Genomic DNA, 23,823 nt, shown 5'->3' on the forward strand with positions numbered 1-23,823 from the left:
AATTTAAATTTAATTGAAAACAAATGTACACGGATCACTATGCCTCAGAGCTAGCCGAACACGGTTCACTCAATAGAAGATGGGCAAGTTTGGTAAAATGATGCATATACACAAAGAAATACTCCCTTCATCCCAAAATTCTTGTCTTAGATTTGTCTAGATACGGATGTATGTACCACTAAAATGTAAGTAGATACATCCGTATTTATAGACAAATCTAAGACAAGAATTTTGGGACGGAGGGAGTAGTAGATGGGCAAGTCGTGTACACAAGGAAAAACTCACGAATTTATTTCCATCACGGAAAAAAATACTCCCATGGTTCCCGCAAGCACATCAATTGATTTCAATTAGAAGAACACACCGTGTATGTTGCTGCCAAAAAAATAAAGATGAATAACCCTGTATGGACTCGGCGGTGAGTGAGGCAATGAGGAAGCACGCCATGCTTCTCAGGTTATTCCTCCAATGACACCTGATAAACGCTAGCTTCAAGACGATAGGAATATGAATACTCTTGGACCAATCTGTCGAGAAGCATGGTCGACAGGGAGTGGGAGCCAAGACCACTGTCGGTGTCAAAACCGGCGGATCTCGGGTAGGGGGTCCCGAACTGTGCGTCTAGACCGGATGGTAACAGGAGGCAAGGGACACGAAGTTTTACCCAGGTTCGGGCCCTCTTGATGGAGGTAAAACCCTACGTCCTGCTTGATTAATATTGATGATATGGGTAGTACAAGAGTAGATCTACCACAAGATCGAAGAGGCTAAACCCTAGAAGCTAGCCTATGGTATGATTGTTGTTGTGTATGTTGTCCTACGGACTAAAACCCTCCGGTTTATATAGACACCGGATAGGGTTAGGGTTAATAGATTCGGTTACAATGGTAGGAGATCTGCATATCCGCATCGCCAAGCTTGCCTTCCACGCCAAGGAAAGTCCCTCCCGGACACGGGACGAAGTCTTCAATCTTGTATCTTCATAGTCCACGAGTCCGGCTGAAGGTATAGTCTGGCCATCCGGACACCCCCTAATCCAGGACTCCCTCAGTAGCCCCTGAACCAGGCTTCAATGATGACGAGTCCGGCGCGTAGATTGTCTTCGGCATTGCAAGGCGGGTTCCTCCTCCAAGTACTTCATAGAAGATTTTGAACACAAAGATAGTGTCCGGCTCTGCAAAATAAGTTTCCACATATTGCCGTAGAGAGAATAATATTTACACAAATCTAATCTGCCGACGTATTCCGTAATGTGACACACCATGGCCAAGCCTTTATCCGAGTCGTTTCAGTATCCCACCTCAGCGCGTCATGCGAGGCGGTTTCCTTAGCACGTCTTGTTAAAGCAGAGATCGTGTCCCCTTATTCCGGGATTCTCATCAATACGGGCGTGGGTAACCCAACCGCTTCTAGGACTCCTAGATTATAGGCAAGTCCAAACGGACACGGAGAGGACGCTTGATATTCACCCTCTTTATAAAGGGACAAGGCTTTTATTTTTCCCTCCCGTGCTCAATCGAATCCTTCCCCCGCCTCAGGCTCAAGCGCCCAAAGTTCTGGTCAGGCGCTCCGAACCTTCAGTCATGTCCGGATCTAGCCTTCAAGGCCGATGGGTGCCTTCCTCCGTCACGGAAGAAGACATCAAAAAGTTGAGGGAGGCCAGATATCTGACCGCCGAGATTTTGCATCGGCTGCCTCCCCGAGGGCAGGCCGTCCCCACCCCCGAACCCAACGAGAACGTCGTGTTCGTCTCCCACTTCCTCCGAGGTCTAGGCCTTGCTCTGGATCCTTTCGTCAGGGGTTTGATGTTTTACTATGGGCTAGACTTTCATGATCTAGCTCCGGACTCCTTTCTTCATATCACGACATTTATTGTCGTGTGCGAGGCCTTCCTCCGGGTTACCCCTCACTTTGTCCTATGGCTCAAGACCTTTGAAGTGAAGCCGAAGATGGTCGAGGGGCAACATGCAGCGTGTGGAGGTGCCTCAATACGCAAGATGACGGGAGCTCCGTGGCCCAAAGGTTCCATCCCAGAGGTGTCTGAATTGTGGCAACAGGAGTGGTTCTACATCACGGCTCCTAGAAGTGCCAAGTGGGCGCCCCCCTGTTTTCTGCTCGGGCCCTCCACCACAGCTAATGTCATGGATCAGCAGAGGTCTGATCTAGGGTCCAGCCAAGGACGTGCCCATACTGCAAAGCCGCATTCGAGATCTCTTCAATGGAGATTTCAGTTTGGTTGCGGTAATACAGGTTATGCTGGTTCGTCAAGTCCAGCCTTGCAAACGCCGGCCTCTTCGCCTGTGGGAGTTCAATCCCGAGGTACCGCGTGCCATTCAAAATTTTCTCGGCCTGACGCACGAGGAGATGTACAAGTCATTCTTCGGACCTCAGGTGGAGTGTCCGGAAATCACCGAGGACGTGGGCTTGAGTAGTAACCGCGCCGCCGACCAGGTAAGGCATCTTCCGGCCGAACATACTATCTCTCCTTTGTTACGAAGTTATTTCTGAGAGTTTGCTTTTTGACCAGGACTGGCTAACAAAGGCGAAGTTGATTCGGTGTTCGGCCCCCTCCCTGAGGGTTTGGAAAATCTGGTATTGGAAAAGATGCTCCAGACCGCACCTTGCTCGGAGCCCTTGAAGGAAGATACTGTGGAGGATAATACGGGCGGACACGAGCCCCCAACGCTACCCATTCTAACCGAGGGAGCGGGCGTCTCCATGAAGGAAGACGACCCGAAGAGGAAAAGGACTGCGCCCGGGGATTCGGAAGCTGAAGCCTCCAAACGGGAGAAGAAGTCTCCTACAGAGGGTCCTACCTTGGGGGGTGCTGTTGCCGCACAAAGTTCACGAGGGGATCAATTCTCCCGCGAGTCGTAAGTGACCCAAAATACTTTAATAGTATAGATATGCCATCTTTTTCTTTTTAGAAAATAACCACCGCATATGCCTTTGCAGTTCGGGCCTTAGCCCCTCTCAAATGAGCTCGTCTTCGGGGGATCTTCTTCCAGAGATGATGGAGAGAGAAACGCCTCCTCTGGACTCCTCCGCTCCGGAAGCGGGCGACCCTGAAGTGTCGTTGCAGAGGGCCTCTCCGAGTCCGGTGAGGCCAGAAGATAATCCCATTGACCCCTGAAGTTCCCAGTGTCCGGCTCCTGAAGAGAGCAGACAAAAGAGTCCGGCACCGTCTAGTGTGCGATCGGATGTTCTGAGGGTGTTGGTGGGGCGAGCGGCCATCTCAGATGAACACCGTGTGCTGATGAATACGGTGATGGAGAGAATATCGTCCGCCGAAAGCGGATTGCATGAAGCTTTTATGAGTCTACTGACAGGCTTTGAGGTACGTAAAAGAGTGTATGATAGTCCTGCACATGCTAGGTGTGCCCTGTGTAGATAGTAGCCCCTGAGACTCTGGTTGTCATCGGAAACAACGCCGAACAGAGGATCATATTCCCAGGTAATAACCATACTGTCTCTATGTGCAGGTGATGGAAGCTCCGGTGGCTAGCCGGACTAGTGAGTTTGCCCATTTAGAACGGCAGTTGGATGCGGCAGACGCTGACATCGAGCTTGTTAACAAAAGGCTTGACGAGGCACAGGGTAAGTGTCATTATCTGGTAAACGCCACAATAGGAAGAGCAGCATGATGCCAGCATCTTTAATATGTTGTGACTGCAGATGGAGCTGCCACTGTTGAAGCCTTGCGGGCAGAACTTGCCCAAGCCAAGGAACAAGCGAGGTTGGGTAATGTGGCTGCTTTGAAGGCGGCTGAAGAGTTGCAAGCTGAGAAGGCCGCGCATGGCAAGAGCCGAGACAAGATGGCCAAGATGGCCATAGAATTAAAAGCCGCCGCCGACCGTTGCCGGGTTCTTGAAAAGGAAAACCAAGCGAAGGCATCGGACCTTGAGAAGGCTGCTGCGACGAAAAAAGACCTCCGCTCTACTATGAGGGCAAAGAAGGAGGAGCTACGGGAAGCCGGGGATATTGTAGTTGGGAAATCCTTTATGTTGCGGAGGAAGTTCGGAGATCCACGGTATGCCCCTCTGGATCGGCTGTGGAGTTTGGAGGATGTGTATATGGATTTGGCGGCGAGCGCTGCCGATGCGGCCAAGTACTTCCAGGGTCAGACGGACCGTGAAGTAGACCGGCTGTTTTGGAAACAATTCCATTCTCCCGAGCATCCACTTTCATTTACTGACCAATTAGCCGAATGGGCCGAACTAAATAGGTTGTCCGGACTCTCCATGAGGTCTGTTGTGGATCAGCTATGGCCGGAAAGATCAAAACCGAACAACTATTTCAGCTTGGTGCAGCAGTTCCTTGACGTGGTGCCACGCATTAATGCGATGAAGAGGTCGGCGTGCATAGAGGGCGCACGGATGGCCTTTGCCCGTGTTAAGGCATACTGGGCGGAGATGGATGCTACTAATGTTGCAGCGCGGGATTCGGCCATAGGTCGAAAGGCTGCTGAGCACTACTTTGAAGAAGTTCTTGAGGGTGCCTGTTTGATAGAGACCCAGTGCTCAAAAAATATTATGTTTGAGTGATATGTAATCTCATTGTAAGCGAAACGCTTTTATAAAAATTTTATAAGGCTATTTTTATACTTTTGCCTGAAAGTAATATGATGCCTCCTAGGCGGCCGTTTATGTATACATGTGTATAACCTGAAACATTGCAGTCGTTGGCTTCAACCCCCACACATATAATGCAGAGGTGCTCGCAAAAACACGCGTTCACACTTAACCCAACGTCTTGGTCCTATTAAGGAGGTGATAGCAGAGCGAGGCAACCGGACTATAATGCTTTAGCACTTTCACTTAGCCATAGGAGTTTGACAGTGGGGCTACTAGATAGCCCCTAGTGGCTCCGCACTCTCCCGCTTCCGGGGTGCGTACATGCCTGGCCGGAAAACGGCTCTTTGTTAAGGTGGAGGAATTCTAACATTCCCACAGGTCATCGAGTGGTTGACCAATCTCACGCTATATCATGACAGTCAGTTTTCGGCTTTCTCTACTGAGGTGCTCGTCCGGATGAACCAGGGCACAATCACAACGGTTCTCCTGGTGCTACCTTAGCCGGTAAAGCGGAACGTAAGGCACCAAAACACAGGAGCCGGGCAAACCCAACATTTGACCAAAGACAATGATTCGGAGCTGATGCATATAGGGCCAAACTCGCGACGCCGAACACTCCCTAAGGTATTCGGTCTTTGTGGTGTAAACCGGGCCTGAATAATGGCCTTTGTAAGAATCCCCTTGTGTCCAGGTACGTGCATTGTTCTGGCGTGGCCACATGCCAAGACGTCAGCATCCTTCTCAACGGTGGATATGTATCAATAAGAGACAGTAAAAAAGGTTTACGCAGGGTCTTAATCTAAAAAGAATCCTTGGAGCGGGTCCCTGCTGCACGTCTGCGCCTGTGTCTCTGTTGTGCCGTATCCTGGACGGGTGTAGCACGATGATCGTCTGTAAAAGAGAGGAATTTAGGTGAAAAAGTTGTCGTGCAAAAAGATAGTTTGTTAAAGAAACCATGTATAATTCAAGATGAGAAGAAATTGCCACTCGTCTGCGCGTGTTGAGCCCCTTGTATTGACAAATAGGGGTGTGACCATTTATTCGGTATAAGTAGCGGCGCCGGACTTGATTAGTTGTATCTGAGGTCTTGACGACCTATTGGATGCTTTCGCTTGTCCGGGCGCCTTTAGTGTGCGGCTGCCAAGGCAGCCTCACTCTCTTCGGCGCGCAGAGATCGCTTGATATTTCCGTGCACTGTAATGATGCCATGTGGACCGGGCATCTTGAGTGTGAGGGAGGCGTAGTGTGGTATTGCATTAAAGCGAGCGAAAGCTTCGCGTCCGAGCAGTACTTGATAGCCACTTTGAAACGGAGCGATGTGGAAAGTTAAATGCTCGCGACGGAAGTTATCGGGGGAGCCGAATATAACTTGTAGTAGGAGGGAGCCCGTACAACGAGCCCCTGGGCCTGGCGTTACTCCTTTAAAGGTAGTATTGCTATGGCGAATTTGTGTTGGGTCTAACCCCATCCCGCGGATTGTATCCTGATATATTAGGTTTAGGCTACTGCCACCGTCCATCAAGACTCTTGTGAAGTGATATCCGCCAATTGCTGGGTCTAATACCAGGGCAGCCCATCCTGCGTGTCGGATACTTGCTGAGTAATCACGATGGTCGAAAGTGATCGGTTGAGATGACCAGTGGCAGGACTTCGCGGTGACAGGCACTTGGGTATATTTTCCTGGGGGTGCTGCGTTGTTTTTTCCCTTGATTACGTGTAACACGTTTACTGTTTTGACTTCTAGTGGAAATTTCTTTTGTTCCCCTGTGTCTTGCTTGGGGGGCTTGTCCTCGTCTTCACTTGGTGTGTCCTCCCCCTTGTGTATGGCGTTGAGCTTGCCGGACTGCTTGAAGACCCAACATTCTCTGTGGGTATGATTAGCAGGTTTACCAGGGGTACTATGGATCTGACATACTTGGTCCAGAATTTTGTTGAGGCTGGACAGTTCATCCTTGGTGCCTTTAGGGGGCGGCTTTTGACCTGGCCGGGAGCTTTTGAATCCGGCATTTACTGCCGTGCCCTTCGTGCCGTCTTCTTTATTCCGGCGTTTGTTATTGCTGTTGCGCCGTGATTTCCCGTTTCCATCTCTAACTTCAGATGTACTGGGGTCGCTGGTGCTGCATCTGGCTAGCCAGCTGTCTTCACCCGCGCAAAAGCGGGTCATGAGGTTCGTTAATGCGGCCATCGTTCTCGGTTTATTTTGGCCGAGGTGTCTGGCGAGCCATTCGTCACGGACGCTATGCTTGAAAGCTGCCAAGGCTTCGGCGTCCGGACAGTCGACAATCTGGTTCTTTTTAGTAAGAAACCCGTTCCAAAGCTTTCGGGCTGACTCTCCGGGCTATTGAGTTATATGACTCAAATCGTCCGCATCCGGAGGTCGGACATAAGTCCCTTGAAAATTTGCCTGAAAGGCGTCTTCGAGCTCTTCCCAACTTCCAAATGGAGCTTTCGGGGAGGCCTTTGAGCCAGTGATGAGCCGACCCTTTGAGCTTGAGGGGTAGGTACTTGATGGCGTGGAGATCATCTCCTCGAGCCATATGGATATGAAGGATGTAGTCCTCAATCCAGACCCCAGGGTCTGTTGTTTCCGTCGTATGCCTCTATGTTGACGGGCTTGAGTCCCTCTGGAAATTCGTGGTCCAGCACCTCATCGGTGAAACATAGGGGGTGTGCGGCACCCCTGTAGCTGGGTGTGCCGCGTTGTTCGGATGTTTGTTGTGTTGCATTGTATGCTGGGGCGCGCTTGCGTGGTCCATAGATGGATCTGGTTGCGCCGTCCTTTGGGTGCGAGCCCTCGCATGGGTAGCGTATTGTATTGTGAGCGGCGTTGTATGCCGCTCTGTGTTGGTAGAGGGGTCGTCTATCCGACCCGGTGGCTGCTTTGATATTTGGTTGTGGGGGTTCTGAGGCCTCCTCATCGAATTCAGGTAGCAGCTTCCGCTTTGGGTAGCTCTTGGAGGGGCGATTGTCGCCGTACCTTGCTGCAGTGTTGAGTATTTTACTCCATCTAATTTGGAGTGTGTCTTGCGCGGCCTTGAGCCTTTGCTTCTGCTTTTTCAGGCTCCTTCCGGTGGCAACAAGCCTTTTACGGGCAGTCTGCTGCTCCGGGTGTCTATCCGGCGTTATGTCGTTCGGACCATTATCCTTGATAGGATTTGATTGTCCGGTTTGATTATCCGGATTGCCGTTGTCCGGCAGCGGTTCGCCTTGCTCCAGCGCTGGGTCTGTGTGATCGCTATTTCTGTCGAGGCGGGATTTGGGGCGGCGCTTGCGTCGCCGCTTTGACTGCTTTTCGAGGGAACAAGCCTTCGGTGCGTCCTTCCGCTCCTCGTCATCATCTTTTGGTGCGTCCACCATGTATACGTCATATGACGAGGTGGCGTTCCATGGCCCAATAGGCGCTGGTTCTTCATCGTCTCCTTCATCGGCGTCCATACCGTCGATGTCTGCGGAGTTGAAGTCGAGCATGTCGGTTAAATCGTCGAAAGTGGCTACAAAATGGGTGGTGGGTGGGCTTTGAATTTCTTCATTGTCCGCATCCCAATCTCGCTGACCGTAGTCCGGCCAGGGCTCTCCTGATAAAGAGAGAGACTTTAGTGATTTTATAATATCGCCAAAGGGCGAGTGCTGAAAGATGTCCGCGGCAGTAAACTCCATGATCGGCGTCCAATCGGATTCGATCGGCAGAGGCGCGAATGGTTCGGAGTCCGGAGAGGAGTCCGGCTCCTTGGAATCATGAGTCTCGCGGAGTGCGGGGCTGGTGTTTGGCTCGATCGCCGCTAGGATCGTAGCCCTCGAGGCGGCGTCCAACCACCGATCCTCGATCGGCGCGGTTGGCTCCGAATTAAGGGTCGAAGCCGATGCGGGTGCGGCCTTCAAGGCACTGTTAGGCGGCAGAGCTAGATCATGCTCGTCATGGCAGTGCGGCGCGCTAGGCAGTGGCTCGAATCCGTCGAAGATCAAGTCCCCGCGGATGTCAACCGTGTAGTTTAAACTTCCAAATCTGACCTGACGGCCAGGGGCGTAGCTTTCGATCTGCTCCAGACGGCCAAGTGAATTGGCCCGCAGTGCGAAGCCGCCGAAGACGAAGATCTGTCCGGGAAGGAAGGTCTCACCCTGGACTGCATCGCTATTGATGATCGTAGGAGCCATCGAGTCTGACGGCGACGACACAGAGGAACTCTCAATGAAAGCACCAATGTCGGTGTCAAAACCGGTGGATCTCGGGTAGGGGGTCCCGAACTGTGCGTCTAGGCCGGATGGTAACAGGAGGCAAGGCACATGAAGTTTTACCCAGGTTCGGGCCCTCTCGATGGAGGTAAAACCCTACGTCCTGCTTGATTAATATTGATGATATGGGTAGTACAAGAGTAGATCTACCACGAGATCGAAGAGGCTAGACCCTAGAAGCTAGCCTATGGTATGATTGTTGTTGTGTATGTTGTCCTACGGACTAAAACCCTCCGGTTTATATAGACACCTGATAGGGTTAGGGTTACATAGAGTCGGTCACAATGGTAGGAGATCTGCATATCCGCATCGCCAAGCTTGCCTTCCACGCCAAGGAAAGTCCCTCCCGGACACGGGACGAAGTCTTCAATCTTGTATCTTCATAGTCCAGGAGTCCGACTGAAGATATAGTCCGGCCATCCGGACACCCCCTACCCGAGATCCGCCAGTTTTGACACCGACAACCACCATGCCATGCACACATACCACCATCCGCGTCAGCAGTTGCCACCGGCTACAAGCGTTTGTAAGAACATGAACACATGTCGATGGTGATGGGAGCCGAGCCGAACACCCACATAAAATTGTATAAAACTCACGGGCACTCACAAAATTGCTGTTTGAAGCAACGATTTGAGTGTATTTTCTCTTTTCTAAATTTAAAATTAGGTGCAAACAATCAAAACATCTTTAAAGAATAGGTTCAAACAATCAAAACATGTATGCTCTACATGAAAAAAAATAACTGCACATTTGAGTTTTTGTTTTCTTTTTGCCAGAAACGTAGTCATATTTCAGGTACAAAGACCAAGGAAGACCATTTAAAAAATACAACTACAAGTTAGAAAATCCACACTAGAAGTAGATACTCTATAGCAATCTCTATAGTGGAAAACAATGCATGCCTCTGTAACTATTGTTGGCACTATTAAACTTGATTTGGGAAATTAAGCTTTAGTAATATTTCATATTCATGGTTTATGCTATTACTGCTTCTCTGCCGTGTTAAAATGGTGGGCGTGTATCTGTGTGGGCTCTTAAACCATTCTTTTACTAAGATTAAGTTTTTTTCTTCCGTTGCGACGCACAGGCATATTTGCTAGTTAACCCAAATACTATAAATCTACATCAAATTTTTTTAGGGTCAGAGTGAATGTGTTGGCTGCCGTCAGATTCGCTGCACGAATTTTGGCGCAAGACGCAATGCCACGTCAGAGACGTTGATATGGCAGCTCCTCAGGCGAACGCATCAAGCCTATTTGGTCATGCTTGGTTAACGAAACTCATGAACAGATTCATTAAGCAAATTTCTTTATATAGTTCGCAACTAGTTAACTAACTATCATGCTTGCCTATCTACTCCTCTGTTTCTAAATATAAGTCTTTAGCGGATCGACTTATATTTAGTAACGAAGGGTGTAGGTAGTTCGACATGCTAACGTGGAAAATAATTAATTATTGAGTACATCTAAGTGTCAAATTGGCCAGTCTGGTTAGCTTGGGTGACGTGACTGCCTAACATTGGAGGAAATTAGCTAGCAACTGGAGTAGCTAGCTAATGGGGCACTCCAGCGTACTACTCATATGTGTGAACATGCATAGATGGCTATGCTTTTATTCCAGATCTCGCAGATAGACGTACTAGATAAATTTGGACTCTTGCTCTGAAGTGATGAGTTGAGTGTGACATATAGCTTTTCTTGTGTGTGTGTTAGTCACATGCTAGCCAGTTTAGGACTGGGATTGTTCAGCAGGAGGAGCTAGCAGTCATTAGTAGAAAACGGGCCATTAACACCGGTTTGTAAGGGCCTTTAGTGCCAGTTATGAAACCGGCACTAACGTTTCGGCACTAAAGCCCCCCCCCCCCCTTTAGTACCGGTTCAGCACGAACCGGTGCTAAAGGGGAACCACGTGGCACGAGCCAGCTCCGGGGGCCGGGAGCCCTTTAGTACCGGTTGGTAACACCAACCGGTACTAAATGGTTGTGGATTTTTATTTTATTTTGTATTTTTCAATTAAATTTGTGTTATCAATTTAATTTAGGATTGTTTTACGTTATAATGAGTTGTAGTCGTCGTCATCATCATCATCATCGCATATTAATAAATAAATAAACTCTAGCTAGCTAAAAATCATCGTAGTCGTCTAATTACCACTATTTAATCATCATAGTCATTACCGCGCTAGCTATCTAATCATCATCAACGCTGGCTAGCTTAAAGAGGAAACATTCACTTTGTAACAGAAGCAAAGATATCATCAAGTTTAACATAATCGTCACCAAGATCGAAGTTCAGGACACGGACATGAGACAAGTACTAATTAAGAGCATGAACTAGTAGCTACTGATCCTGCTGCTCCCTCTCAGGTAGAATAACATAGAACATGTATAGCTCTCCTGATTCATCATACTGGAGCATGCAGATGAATCTGTCTCCTAATCTTGGGTTGCGCTTCACCTTACTGCCCCCTAGTACTTCTTTGCGATCGTTAACAATTTTGCTCCAATCTTTCACTATTAAGCATTCTTCGCTTTCAGAAATCCTGAATGCACTCATGTGCAATGTAGGAAATCTTGGTCGTAAGCTAACCATTGACATGCGACCTTTTGTCTCGATCCACTGAGGCACAACTGTCATCGGAAGTCCCTGTTGAACAACATCGTATAGTAATTAATATACTAAGCAATGAAAGTTTAGCTTCAAAAATAATGTATACAAAAGATGCACTAATTAGGGACAAATATTTAAAATCTTACCATCTTTTGATTATAGATGTGACCGTAGTTCAATACGATCACCATTGGTCGCACGTTTTGAGTACTAACATTTCTAAGTTTAGGAAAAAAAATTGTCTTGACAGTATTAAGATCCTCAAGCCATGAAACATAATGACTTATCTCCTCGCAGTTTAGTTGAGCCCCGGGGCAGTAGTAGGTCCTGTCTACCAAGTGCCGGACATGTTTGCTTGAACCGAAATAAGCTGACAATACAAATTAGTTGTCAACTATTTTTGAATAAACTGTATGAAAGACATAAACATATGCATGCATGGTTGAGAAAAACTCACCAAATGGTAGAACTGGAGGCGTTTGCACATCGACCCAGATGTCTATATTACCTTCAATATCATCTTCCGGACGAATATCAAAGGTGATAACCATATCAGGCTCAAATGCATAAGCCTTGCATAGTGCTTGCCAAGTTTTGCATTCAAAATAGGTGTATGTGTCTCCATTATATAATTTGACGTTGAAAGTATACCCATGCTCCGTCTTCAAGTAAACCCTCTTTACCTCCATATCATCTATAGCACTAAAACCTATCTTATCCAAGACAAAAATTCTTGCATGGCAGGGGATGCGCTATAGTAGAATAGTGAAAATTTAAAATTATAAGTTGAAGCAAATGAAGCATAAATTTTGCATTCAAATAATAATTGACAAAGTGACTTACTGTATCAACTTCGAATGTCTCATCCAGCTTGATGCTGAAGCGCCTACCATCAACAAGGAAATTTTGGTCGCACAGGCCGCGCTGGTCTTCACAGTGTTCGCACAAAATAAAATCTTTTTCGTCGTCAGATGACATTTCCTATGTTCATATAGGTGAAACATTAAACACCTATATCTAGCCAAATATATATTAATTCATCTAACATTTGACATTAATATATCTAACTATATATTCAATTGACATTACTATATATTTAACTTTTCTATCTAATTCATCTAACATTCGACATTAATCTAACATTTATATAAACTCAAAATATATAAAAAATTAAATAAACAGAAAAACTCATTAACAAATAATATTTTAATTAGATCATCAAATCTCATATACCTAAATTTTCTTACTAAAAATAAACTAGTTAATATTAATTATTGAACTAGTTCAAATCTCATATACCTAAATTTTCTTACTAAAAATAAACTAGTTATATTAATTATTGAACTAGTTCAAATCTCATATACCTAAATTTTCTTACTAAAAATAAACTAGTTATATTAATTATTCAACTAGTTCTAATCTCTAGTTCGACAATTTTTCTATCTAGCTAATTCATCTAACATTCGACATTAATCTAACATTCGATCATCTAATTAACTTTTCTGAAAAACAGAAAATAAGAAAAAAATGTGTGTGTATGTGTGTGTATACGTATATGTGTGTACGTATGTGTGTATGTGTGTGTATGCGTGTGTGGTATATGCATGTGTGTGTGTGCATGCGCGCCGCCCCGTACGTACGAGCGGGGGCGCCGGTGTACGGGGCGGGGGCGGCGGCGTACGGGGCGGGGGCGGGGACGGACGGCGGCGCGCGGCGTTCGGGGCGGACGGCGCGCGGCGCGGCGGCCGGGTACGCGCGAGGAGAGAGCGAGATACGTACGGACGGCGGCGCGGGACGACGACGGGACCGCGTCGCGCGGCGTTCGGGGCGGCGGCGGGGACGACGACGACGACGACGGGCGACGGGCGGCGACGACGGGAGCGGCGCGCGAGAGGTTGATGAAAGAAGTGGAGAGATGTAACTGAAATTTCGGAAGTGCTGTATATATAGGGTGAGCCTTTAGTACCGGTTGGATCCACCAACCGGTACTAAAGGCCTACTTTGGCCAGGCAAAGAGGCGGGAAGAGCAGGCCTTTAGTACCGGTTGGTGGTTCCAACCGGTACTAAAGGGTGGTCTTTAGTACCGGTTGGAGCCACCAACCGGTACTAAAGGCCTTGCGCTGCCACCCCAAAGTTTAGTCCCACCTCGCCCGGCGAAGGGCAGCCGCACTGGTTTATAAACCCAACCGCAGCTACCTCTTCGAACTCCTCTATATAGCAGGCTTCTGGGCATAATTAATTAGGGCACGCTGCCCTGTGGGTCTGTTGGCCCTCCTGGGCCTGCATTTGCACACCCTAGGTCTGATACACCCACAGGGCAGTGTGCCAACAAATTTGCTCTATAGTTTTTTCCTTTTCTGCATTACTTATTTTCTTTTATTTATTTTTGAGTAGTTTTTATATAGTTTTTTCTTTTCTGCATTATTTATTTTTTTCTATTTATTTTTGAGTAATTTTTTTGTATGGTTTTTTTATTTTCTGCATTATTTATTTTTGTATAGTCCGAAACCCTGATACTCGGAAAGAGTTTGTCCAATTTGTACACGAAGTGCGTCCAGTTTTTGCCGTGACCCTCTCTACTCTTTCGCGCATGCTATGCGGGTGATATGATGATACCATGCCAAGTTTCAACATTTTCAGGATTCATTTTGTAGTGATTTTCAATTTCACGGTCATTTAGCTCTCTAAACAATTAGGTAAATGATCGAAAAACAACAAATGATGTCAGAACATGTTCGAAATTGATGACGTCGCTTTAAATGCTGCATACTGAACACAAAAGAAGTCCGGAGTTTAAATAAGTTATTAAAAATAAAAAAGAGGTGCAATGCTGGTTAATTTGCTTCAAGCCATTCGGAATAGTGTAGACTGCACTGCACATAGCTCAGTGCAATCTATGCTATTCCGCAAGGCTTGAAGCTAATCAACATGTAGGTGAGCATTGCAACTCTTCGTCATTGTCTGTGCACTCACGGCTTATAAACCGCTCATACTGCCTCTCTCTTGGCGAAGATCACAAGATAGTTTGGTTAAATTGCATTACTTGTAAGTCCAGTTAACATGGATGCTTATGATGCAAGAGCAACAGCAAAAGTGAAAATTTGGCCTAAATAGGTAGTTGTGTAACTAAAATAGGTAGAAGGAGAGATAGCTCTTATGTCACAAAAAAGAAGTTGTATCAAACCTTTTATATCGGATCTAGAACAAACCAATCGGTATCGCCATCATACAGCCCAACCGTGGCTCGTGATGCATATATATGCATATCAAATGCACGGTTGGACGTATGATGGCGAATCCGAATGATTTGTATTCAGTCGATGAACTGGTAGATGTATGCAGTCGATGAACTGGTAGATGTATGTAGTCGATGAACTGAAAGACTAATGCAGGGAAGGCGAGAGGTGGGCTAGCTATATATAGGGTCGTCTGGCTCACAAAGTGATTGTGGTAGTTTCGATCCAACGACTCACATGAGTTAGGAAGAAACACACCCTTGATCCAACGACTCGCAAGAGCTAGAAAGAAACACACGATCCATGTGATTCTTCCTGATTGGTGGGATGCACATTGGTACCCACTCCGGACTCCGAAACCCTGATACTCGGAAAGAGTTTGTCCAGTTTGTACACGAAGTGCGTCCAGTTTTTGCCGTGACCCTCTCTACTCTTTCGCGCATGCTATGCGAGTGATATGATGATACCATGCCAAGTTTCAACATTTTCAGGATTCATTTTGTAGTGATTTTCAATTTCACGGTCATTTAGCTCTCTAAACAATTAGATAAATGACCGAAAAACAACAAATGATGTCAGAACATGTTCGAAATTGATGACGTCGCTTTAAATGCTGCATACTGAACACAAAAGAAGTCCGGAGTTTAAGTAAGTTATTAAAAATAAAAAAGAGGTGCAATGCTGGTTAATTTGCTTCAATCCATTCGGAATAGTGTAGACTGCACTGCACATAGCTCAGTGCAATCTATGCTATTCCGCAAGGCTTGAAGCTAATCAACATGTAGGTGAGCATTGCAACTCTTCGTCATTGTCTGTGCACTCACGGCTTATAAACCGCTCATACTGCCTCTCTCTTGGCGAGGTGGGACTAAAAACAGCTTGCCATAAACTCATTAGTACCGGTTCGTGGTAAGAACCGGCACTAAATGGTGATGGTGGGGCCATAGCCTGACCGCAGGCTGATGCAGCCTCTTTAGTACCGGTTCGTGGCATGAACCGGTACTAAAGGTTCGCCACGAACTGGTACTATTAATCGCCGCCACGAACCGGCACTAATGTACACATTAGTGCCGGCTCTAATTCAAACTGGCACTAATGTGCTTCACGTTTGACTCTTTTTCTACTAGTGAGTATATCTTAGCTTTGTTTTGAGCATGGCCCGCCAACAATACCCATACACCGCACTATTGTTTATTCGTCTTATCTCAGAATGATAGTACTTTTCATGATCACAATTCACAATCAATTAGCCATCATAGGCTAGTTGTGTACCATCTCTCTGTCATAGCATATCAACTTTGCAAACTACTCGAAGATGATGACCGATTTGTCAGTTAAGCTTGGTTGAAAATGCAATGCTACTTGCAAACCACTCTTTGCTAGCTGCAAGCTACTAGCCGGCTAGCTCAGATCAGACGCATCATGCATGTTCTGATGTTCACAAATCAAGTGAGGTTTACCACACTTGCACTGCTCCACTTGGACGTACAAATCAAGTGACGTGATCCCCTCTGTTCTAAGAATATTTACATGGAAGAAAACTGACGTTTCGTCGAGAGGAAGTTAGAGAATCTGAATAGATGTCATATTGCCATAGTACTATCACGACGTTTTGGCACTTCTGCTAGAGCACCTTTTCACCCCACATATGGTGACTCTACTAGAGTTGCTCTATGAAGTTAAAAGAGAGTTCGAACAGAAGGCGCCATGCACATCAAGTCCTATTTGGTCAAGGCTCTCTGCGCCTTAAAGAAACAAATTAAGTAATGTACCCGGTTAGTTTTTTGATAACTTATTGAAAAGGATAACAAATTAAGTAATTTACTCGGTTATAATTGTCCATCAATTATTGAGAAGGTTAATTACGCTAATCAAAGAAAATGGAGCCTACATCTTCCAAAAGCCACAGGAGAACAGACAAGAGCACAACCCTTGGAGACTTCTTCTTCTTCCATAGTAACCGAACATATCCCCTCCCCTCCCCTCGCGTCGCCCTCTCGAGGGCGACCAACCTCCCCGTCCGCTTCCTACCCTTATCGATCTATCCTCGCTGCCGCCGGAGACGGGCGCCGGGTCCCCCGCGCGTCCACCGATGAGGGTCGCGGCGAGGCCCTCGGCCGCGACGCCACTCGGGCTCGGGCCTAGGGTTTGAGGCGGCGGCCTCTGCTGGTGAGGGCGGCGTCGTCCTGGCGGCGGGCGGCGCTCACCGGAGTTGAGGGCCGCGCCTACTCGGCAGCGCGGGCGGCGAGTGGGCGGCGGATGCGGGCGCCGCGTGGAGGGATCCCCGGCTGCTCTCCTTTGCCAGATCTGAAGACGGCGCCACCGTGCTGCTGCTTCCTCCTCGTCAGTCCGGCGGGATCCGGTGGCGGACTGCGCGGATGTGGGGTTGGGAGCTCTGGATCGGAGTAATTTCTTGGCCGGCTGCGGCAGCCACGACGCCGGCGGCGCTCTAGGCGATGTTCCCTTCTTGAAGGCGGCTTCGAGATCCAGCTCCCTCCCCCTTGTTCTCCCCCTGCAGCCGGGTGAAAACCCACAACTTTGGTTGGGCGGCGACGGTGCCCGGCTCCGTCACCTTCTTGAAGGCGCCGCTTTGGGTCCGCGGGGATGTGGGACAACTGCAGCGCGTTCTTGGCGTTCCTGATGGTGGCGGTTCTTTCTTTAGTGGTGTCGCTTCGCCATGGCGGTCGGCTGGTCCGGCTCTCGTGGTGTTTGTGGTGCCCAACTCTTCGCCATGTCTTCCTGGGGTGCTCCCGTCCCGTTCAGAGAGGCTGGAGGTGGAGCGGCTTCATCTTGCACGGAGTTTCGGTGGAGATGTCAAGTCATGCCTGACCGACAGGTGCTACGCTTTGTCATGCCTGGTCGGCAGGTGCTACGCACGACATATTTTCCAAAGACTTCAAGCTGTGTCGGCTGGTGGTACTTCGCAGCATGGTGCTGAGGTGTATCAGTGGCGACCGCGACGTGTTCAGTTGTTTGCACGCAGGGAGGAGGTGCCGTTGGGCGCCGTGGTGACGTCGACGATAGCTGGATCGAGCAAGGTTGATGCATCAGTACAGTTCTGAAGATGGAGAAGTGGCAGTTGGCAGCTGCGGCCTCTAAGTGCACGCCGGACCGGCGAGACCCATGCCCGGCAGGCGTCCTGGATGGGACCTCAGGTCTTAGATGTTAGGTTTGGCTGCGATGTCTGTTTGGTATTAGGCCCAGGCTATCTACGCCCCTTCATCAACTGGATAGAGTTTGCTTAGACGGCGGCTTTAGTCTTACTGTTGTATTACTTTGTAAGGTCTTATGAGAATAATTAATAAAGTGGCCGTATGCATCGCCTAGATGCAGAGGCCGGGGGTCTGTTGGAAAATTAGGCAAGTTCATGATTAATTCCAGTAAATAATTCATGACTAGAAGAGATACTAGCATGCAAAAATCTAGCAAACTAGAAGAACAGCAAGACATGCATAACAGCAGCAAACACGTAACAGTAGCTGTAGAAACAGACATAAACAGAGGATGTTGGACGTACTGATCGTTAGCTATTATGGGTGCGACAGTGTTGATGACGATGTTGGCGACGATCTGCTGCTGACGGCGATGAATACGACGATGAGTAGCACCGCCCGACTTGGACGGAAGACGACCCGTGATGACGAATTTGAGCAGTCGCGCACAGCGCTTCCCCAAAACCTAATTCGTCCTCTCCCGGTGCAGGATCGCAAAGACGAAAGGTTCCGGAGACCTGCGGAGACCTGCTCTCCCACGCGCCGATGCACGCCGGCGTTTGGGATGGAGTAGACTACGATGGCGGCGCAAGTTGTGAGATGAGGCAAAACCCTAGGTGTTTTTCGGTGTATCTCTGGCCGCAGCCGGTAGCTGTATATATATTAGGACCAGAGGCGGTATTGTGTCGCGACCACAATCCCAAACCGACTCTGTTTCTAATTCGTATACTTACCGGACAAGAAATCAAAAACTTGTCTGCCAAGACATAAAAATAAAACGGCAAAAGGAAGCTGCGCTCCTGCAAGGAGACGGACCGGATTTCGGCGGACCATTCACGCGCATGTCGCATGTACGCCTCGCCTCGCCTCGCCTCGCCGCCACGGCCCGGCCCGGCCCAGGCCAGGCGAGGCGAGGCGAGCGAGCGCGCGCGTGTGGTTTTCCCTTTCTCTTCTCACACATCACTTAGAGTGGTAGAGAGAACCCACTATATAAAGAGGTCCAACTCTTCTTCAACTTCCAAGGTGGGACTAAACTTAGCACCACCACTTGCCATTTTACACATGGGCTTTGAGATTTCAGAAATTGCTATGGGCCTAGCCCATTAATTCTAACAATCCCCCACCAGATCTCAAATACCCATTTAGAGATTTGCCTTCTCTCACCACTTGTTTAATATACCAGTGTTTCAGCAGAGACTGTTAAGTTGAACTTCTGCCTAGAACTTTAAGCTTCCATTCACAACTTGACAATGGACTATGCCTTGAATTGCTAGTTTTGTGTGAACAGGTTTCACTCAAAGTCTTAACCAGTACCTGACCGCCAGTAGGCTACCCCGCGGTTTGGAGCTTATACGTCATACTCCCTGGTCTCTTCGTGAGTTTACTAGAGATCACCCAAATCTCATAGACTGCGACGTTTACAGTCAGAACTCATATAGGTGTGTTCTTTCAAGACTGCTCTATAGGATAGCATCTTTGCTAATTATAGCCAATAGAACCACATTAAGGCATGTTGCCGACCTGCCTTACAGATCTGAGCCTTACAGCTCTGAGAGTTTTGCATCTTCACTTGGAGACGATCATAAGCTATTACTCTCCTCAGTTAACCAATAGCTTGTTCTTCCCAGATCCTAATTCACGGGATCTCCGATCACAAAGGTTGGGTTACTACTATGGTGTAACATCTATGGGTCTCATACCCATCTCCCTCGATGCAATATCTATCACATTTCGTGATAGTCCCTTTGTAAAGGGATCTGCCAGGTTTTTGTCTGTTTGTATATACGTAACAGTTATTACTCCGGAGTTTCTCAACTTCCTGACAGACTTCAAACGTCTTTTCACGTGTCTTGATGACTTTGCATTATCTTTAGAATTGTTCACTTTAGCGATAACCGTTTGGTCATCACAATTCATAAGAATAGCCGGTACAGGTTTTTCAACAACCGGCAAGTCCATCAAGAGCTCACGCAACCATTCTGCCTCAACAGTAGCTGTGTCCAAAGCAGTTAATTCTGCTTCCATAGTTGACCTCGTCAATATGGTTTGCTTGCAAGACCTCCATGACACTGCGCCACCACCATGAGTAAATACATACCCACTTGTTGCGTAAAGTACATCAACATCGGAGATCCAATTTGAATCACTATATCCTTCTAGCACAGCAGGATGCCCTGAATAAGTAATTCCGTAACTCATAGTACCTCTCAGATAGCGCAAGACCCTTTCTAGTGCATGCCAATGATCATCACCCGGGTTGGACATGAACCTACTCAGTTTGCTCACAGCAAAAGAGATATCTGGTCTTGTAGCGCTAGCTAAGTACATGAGTGAACCGACAATTTGAGAGTATCTTAATTGATCTCTCGTTTCTTTCTTGTTCTTTCTGAGTGTCACGCTGGGATCATAAGGTGTTGGAGAAGGCTTGCTATCCATAAAACCGAATCGGTTCAAGACCTTCTCAACATAGTGAGATTGCGTTAATGTAATCCCACTCTCATCCTTAATAAGTTTGATGTTTAGAATTACATCGGCTTCTCCCAGATCTTTCATGTCAAAACTTTTTGATAGAAAAGACTTGACCTCATTAATTGCATTAATGTTTGTACCAAAGATCAGTATGTCGTCCACATACAAACATAATATGACACTATTGCCCCCACCATGGCGATAGTAAACACACCTATCAGCCTCGTTAATGACAAATCCTGCAGAAGTCAAAGTTCTTTCAAACTTCTCATGCCATTGCTTAGGTGCCTGTTTCAGACCATACAAAGATTTTAACAACTTGCACACCTTTCTCTCTTCACCCTTTACCACAAACCCATCAGGCTGATCCATATAGATCTCCTCTTCCAACTCTCCATTGAGAAAAGCTGTCTTTACATCCATTTGATGAATGTTAAGACCATAAGAGGAAGCCAAGGAAAGTAACACTCGAATGGTGGTCATTCTAGCAACGGGTGAATAGGTGTCAAAGTAATCTTCGCCTTCTTTCTGAGTGTAGCCCTTGGCCACTAGCCGCGCCTTGTATTTATCAATAGTACCATCAGGCTTTAGCTTCTTTTTGAACACCCACTTACAGCCCACAGGTTTACAACCATATGGTCTATCAGTTAGTTCCCAAGTTCCATTAGAAAGAATTGAGTCCATCTCATTATGAACAGCTTCTTTCCAATCATCTACATCCAGAGATGCATATGCTTCTGCAATCGTCTTGGGTGTGTCGTCCACAAGGTATACAATGAAATCATCACCAAAGGATTTTGCAATCCTTTGTCTCTTGTTCCTTCTAGGAACTTCATTGTTATCCTTCTCAAGGACTTCCTCATGTGATTGTTCGAAATATTCACCAGTTGTACTAGATTCAGGAATTATCTCAGAAGAAAATCTAGCAATGCTATGCATATCTTTCATAGGAAATATGTTCTCAAAAAATGTTGCATCACGAGATTCCATTATAGTATCAACATGCATATCAGGTACTTCATATTTTACCACTAAAAACCTATAAGCAATGCTCCGTTGAGCATACCCTAGAAAGACACAATCCACTGTCTTTGGTCCAAGTTTGCGTTTCTTAGGAATAGGAATATTGACCTTTGCCAAACATCCCCAAGTGCGCAAATAAGAAAGTGATGGTTTTCTTCCAACCCACTCCTCATAAGGGGTTTTCTCTTTATTATTGTTGGGAACTCTATTCAGGACATGACATGAAGTCAATAGAGCCTCCCCCCACCATGCCTTAGATAAACCAGCAGTGTCTAACATGGCATTCACCAAGTCAGTCAAAGTGCGGTTTTTCCTCTCGGCCACTCCATTTGATTGAGGTGAATAGGGAGGCGTCCTCTCATGAATAATACCATGTTCCTCACAAAATTCATCAAAAACTTTTGGAAAATACTCTCCACCACGATCGGACCTAAGACGCTTGATCTTTCTCTCTAGTTGATTTTCAACTTCAGCTTTATAGATTTTAAAGTAGTCTAATGCTTCATCTTTAGTTTGCAACAAATAAACATAGCAAAATCTAGTCGCATCATCAATCAAAGTCATGAAATATCTCTTTCCACCTTTTGTCAACACACCATTCATCTCACAAAGATCAGAATGTATGAGTTCTAGAGGTGCCAAGTTTCTCTCCTCGGCAGCCTTATGAGGCTTTCGAGGTTGCTTAGATTGCACACAACTATGGCAGTTAGAACCTTTGGCAACTGTGAAGTTCGGAATTAAACTCATGCTGGATAGCCGAGACATTAAACCAAAATTAATATGACATAAACGAGAGTGCCAAATACTTGCATCATCATTAACACTAGCACAAATTTGGTTTATTGACTTATTGCAAAAATCTGAAAGAGAAAAGCGGAACAAGCCTCCGCACTCATAGCCTTTTCCTATAAATTGTCCAAATCTTGACACGATTACTTTATTGGACTCTAAAACTACCTTAAATCCATCTCGACATAGAAGGGAGCCGCTAACTAGATTCTTGTTCATAGTAGGGACATGCTGCACGTTCCTTAGTTGCACGATCTTTCCCGAAGTAAACTTCAGATCCACCGTGCCAATGCCACGAATAGAAGCATGTGACCCATTCCCCATTAGGACGGAAGAATCCCTTGCGACCTGATACGAAGTAAACAGGGAGATGTCAGCACACACATGAACGTTAGCACCCGAATCAATCCACCACAAAGATGATTGAAATACTGAAAGCACAATAGGTAAATTACCATACCCATCAGTATTGCTAGCGGTCACCATGTTGACAGTCTTGGAGCTTGTTTTCCCTCTGCGGTCTGCACGTTCAGGGCATTCCTTGGAAAAGTGTCCAGGCTTCCCACAGACGTAGCACTCTAGCTCAGCCTTGTTGAACTTCTTCTTCTTGAAGGTAGTAGTCTTGGTAGGCTTGTTGGAAACAGGTTTGTTCTTCCCTTTGTTCTTGTTCTGTGGGTACCTCTGCACCATGTTAGCAGTAGGCCGAACCTCACCTCCTTTTTCAGTGGTATCTTTAGCCCGAGCTTTTTCTTCAACATCAAGAGATGCAATCAGATTTTCAACTGATATCTCCTGTCTCTTATGCTTCAGAGTTGTGGCAAAATTCCTCCATGAAGGAGGCAACTTTGCAATCATGCACCCAGCCACGAATTTGTCGGGTAGAACACACTTAAGGAGTTCAAGTTCCTTCACAATGCACTGTATCTCATGAGCTTGTTCAACCACAGAACGGTTATTCTCCATCTTGTAGTCATGAAAACTCTCCATGATGTACAGTTCACTGCCTGCATCTGTTGCACCGAATTTTGCATTCAGTGCATCCCACAGAATTTTTCCGTCGTTTATGTGCATGTACACATCACACAGACGGTCAGCAAGAACACTCAGAATGCATCCCACAAACATAGTATTGGCTTCCTGGAATTTTCTCCGATCTTCGTCGGTCATTCCCTCTGGAGCACCAACACTAGCGTGGAAAACTTTCAGAGCAGTAACCAGAGCGTGGTCTTCACCTGCCACCTCTTAAAGTGCACACCGGTAAACTTATCCGGCCTCAGTGCATCAGCGAATCCAGCCATAGTTAACTCAGGAAATTGCCTACAATTAGGTTTTTGGATTGTTGAAAAATTAGGCAAGTTCATGTAATTCCAGTAAATAATTCATGACTAGAAGAGATACTAGCATGCAAAAATCTAGCAAACTAGAAGAACAGCAAGACATGCATAACAGCAGCAAACACGTAACAGTAGCTGTAGAAACAGACATGAACAGAAGGATGTTGGACGTACTGATCGTTAGCTATTAAGGGTGCGACATGTTGATGACGATGTTGGCGACGATCTGCTGCTGACGGCGATGAATACGACGATGAGTAGCACCGCCCGACTTGGACGGAAGACGACCCGTGATGACGAATTTGAGCAGTCGCGCACAGCGCTTCCCCAAAACCTAATTCGTC

At 46.8% G+C, this 23,823-nt stretch overlaps 1 long non-coding RNA gene across 1 annotated transcript; it reads right to left on the reverse strand.

The window, feature by feature from the left end:
* Nucleotides 1-22,159: 22,159 nt before the first annotated feature.
* LOC125556605 lies at nucleotides 22,160-22,713 on the reverse strand. Its single transcript, XR_007305145.1, has 2 exons — nucleotides 22,606-22,713; nucleotides 22,160-22,493 (listed from the first exon to the last, which is right to left on the reverse strand). It is a non-coding gene; the product is annotated as an uncharacterized LOC125556605 (long non-coding RNA).
* Nucleotides 22,714-23,823: the final 1,110 nt, after the last annotated feature.

This window comes from Triticum urartu, chromosome 5 (assembly GCF_003073215.2).
Source record: "Triticum urartu cultivar G1812 chromosome 5, Tu2.1, whole genome shotgun sequence".
Classification (NCBI taxonomy): domain Eukaryota; kingdom Viridiplantae; phylum Streptophyta; class Magnoliopsida; order Poales; family Poaceae; genus Triticum; species Triticum urartu.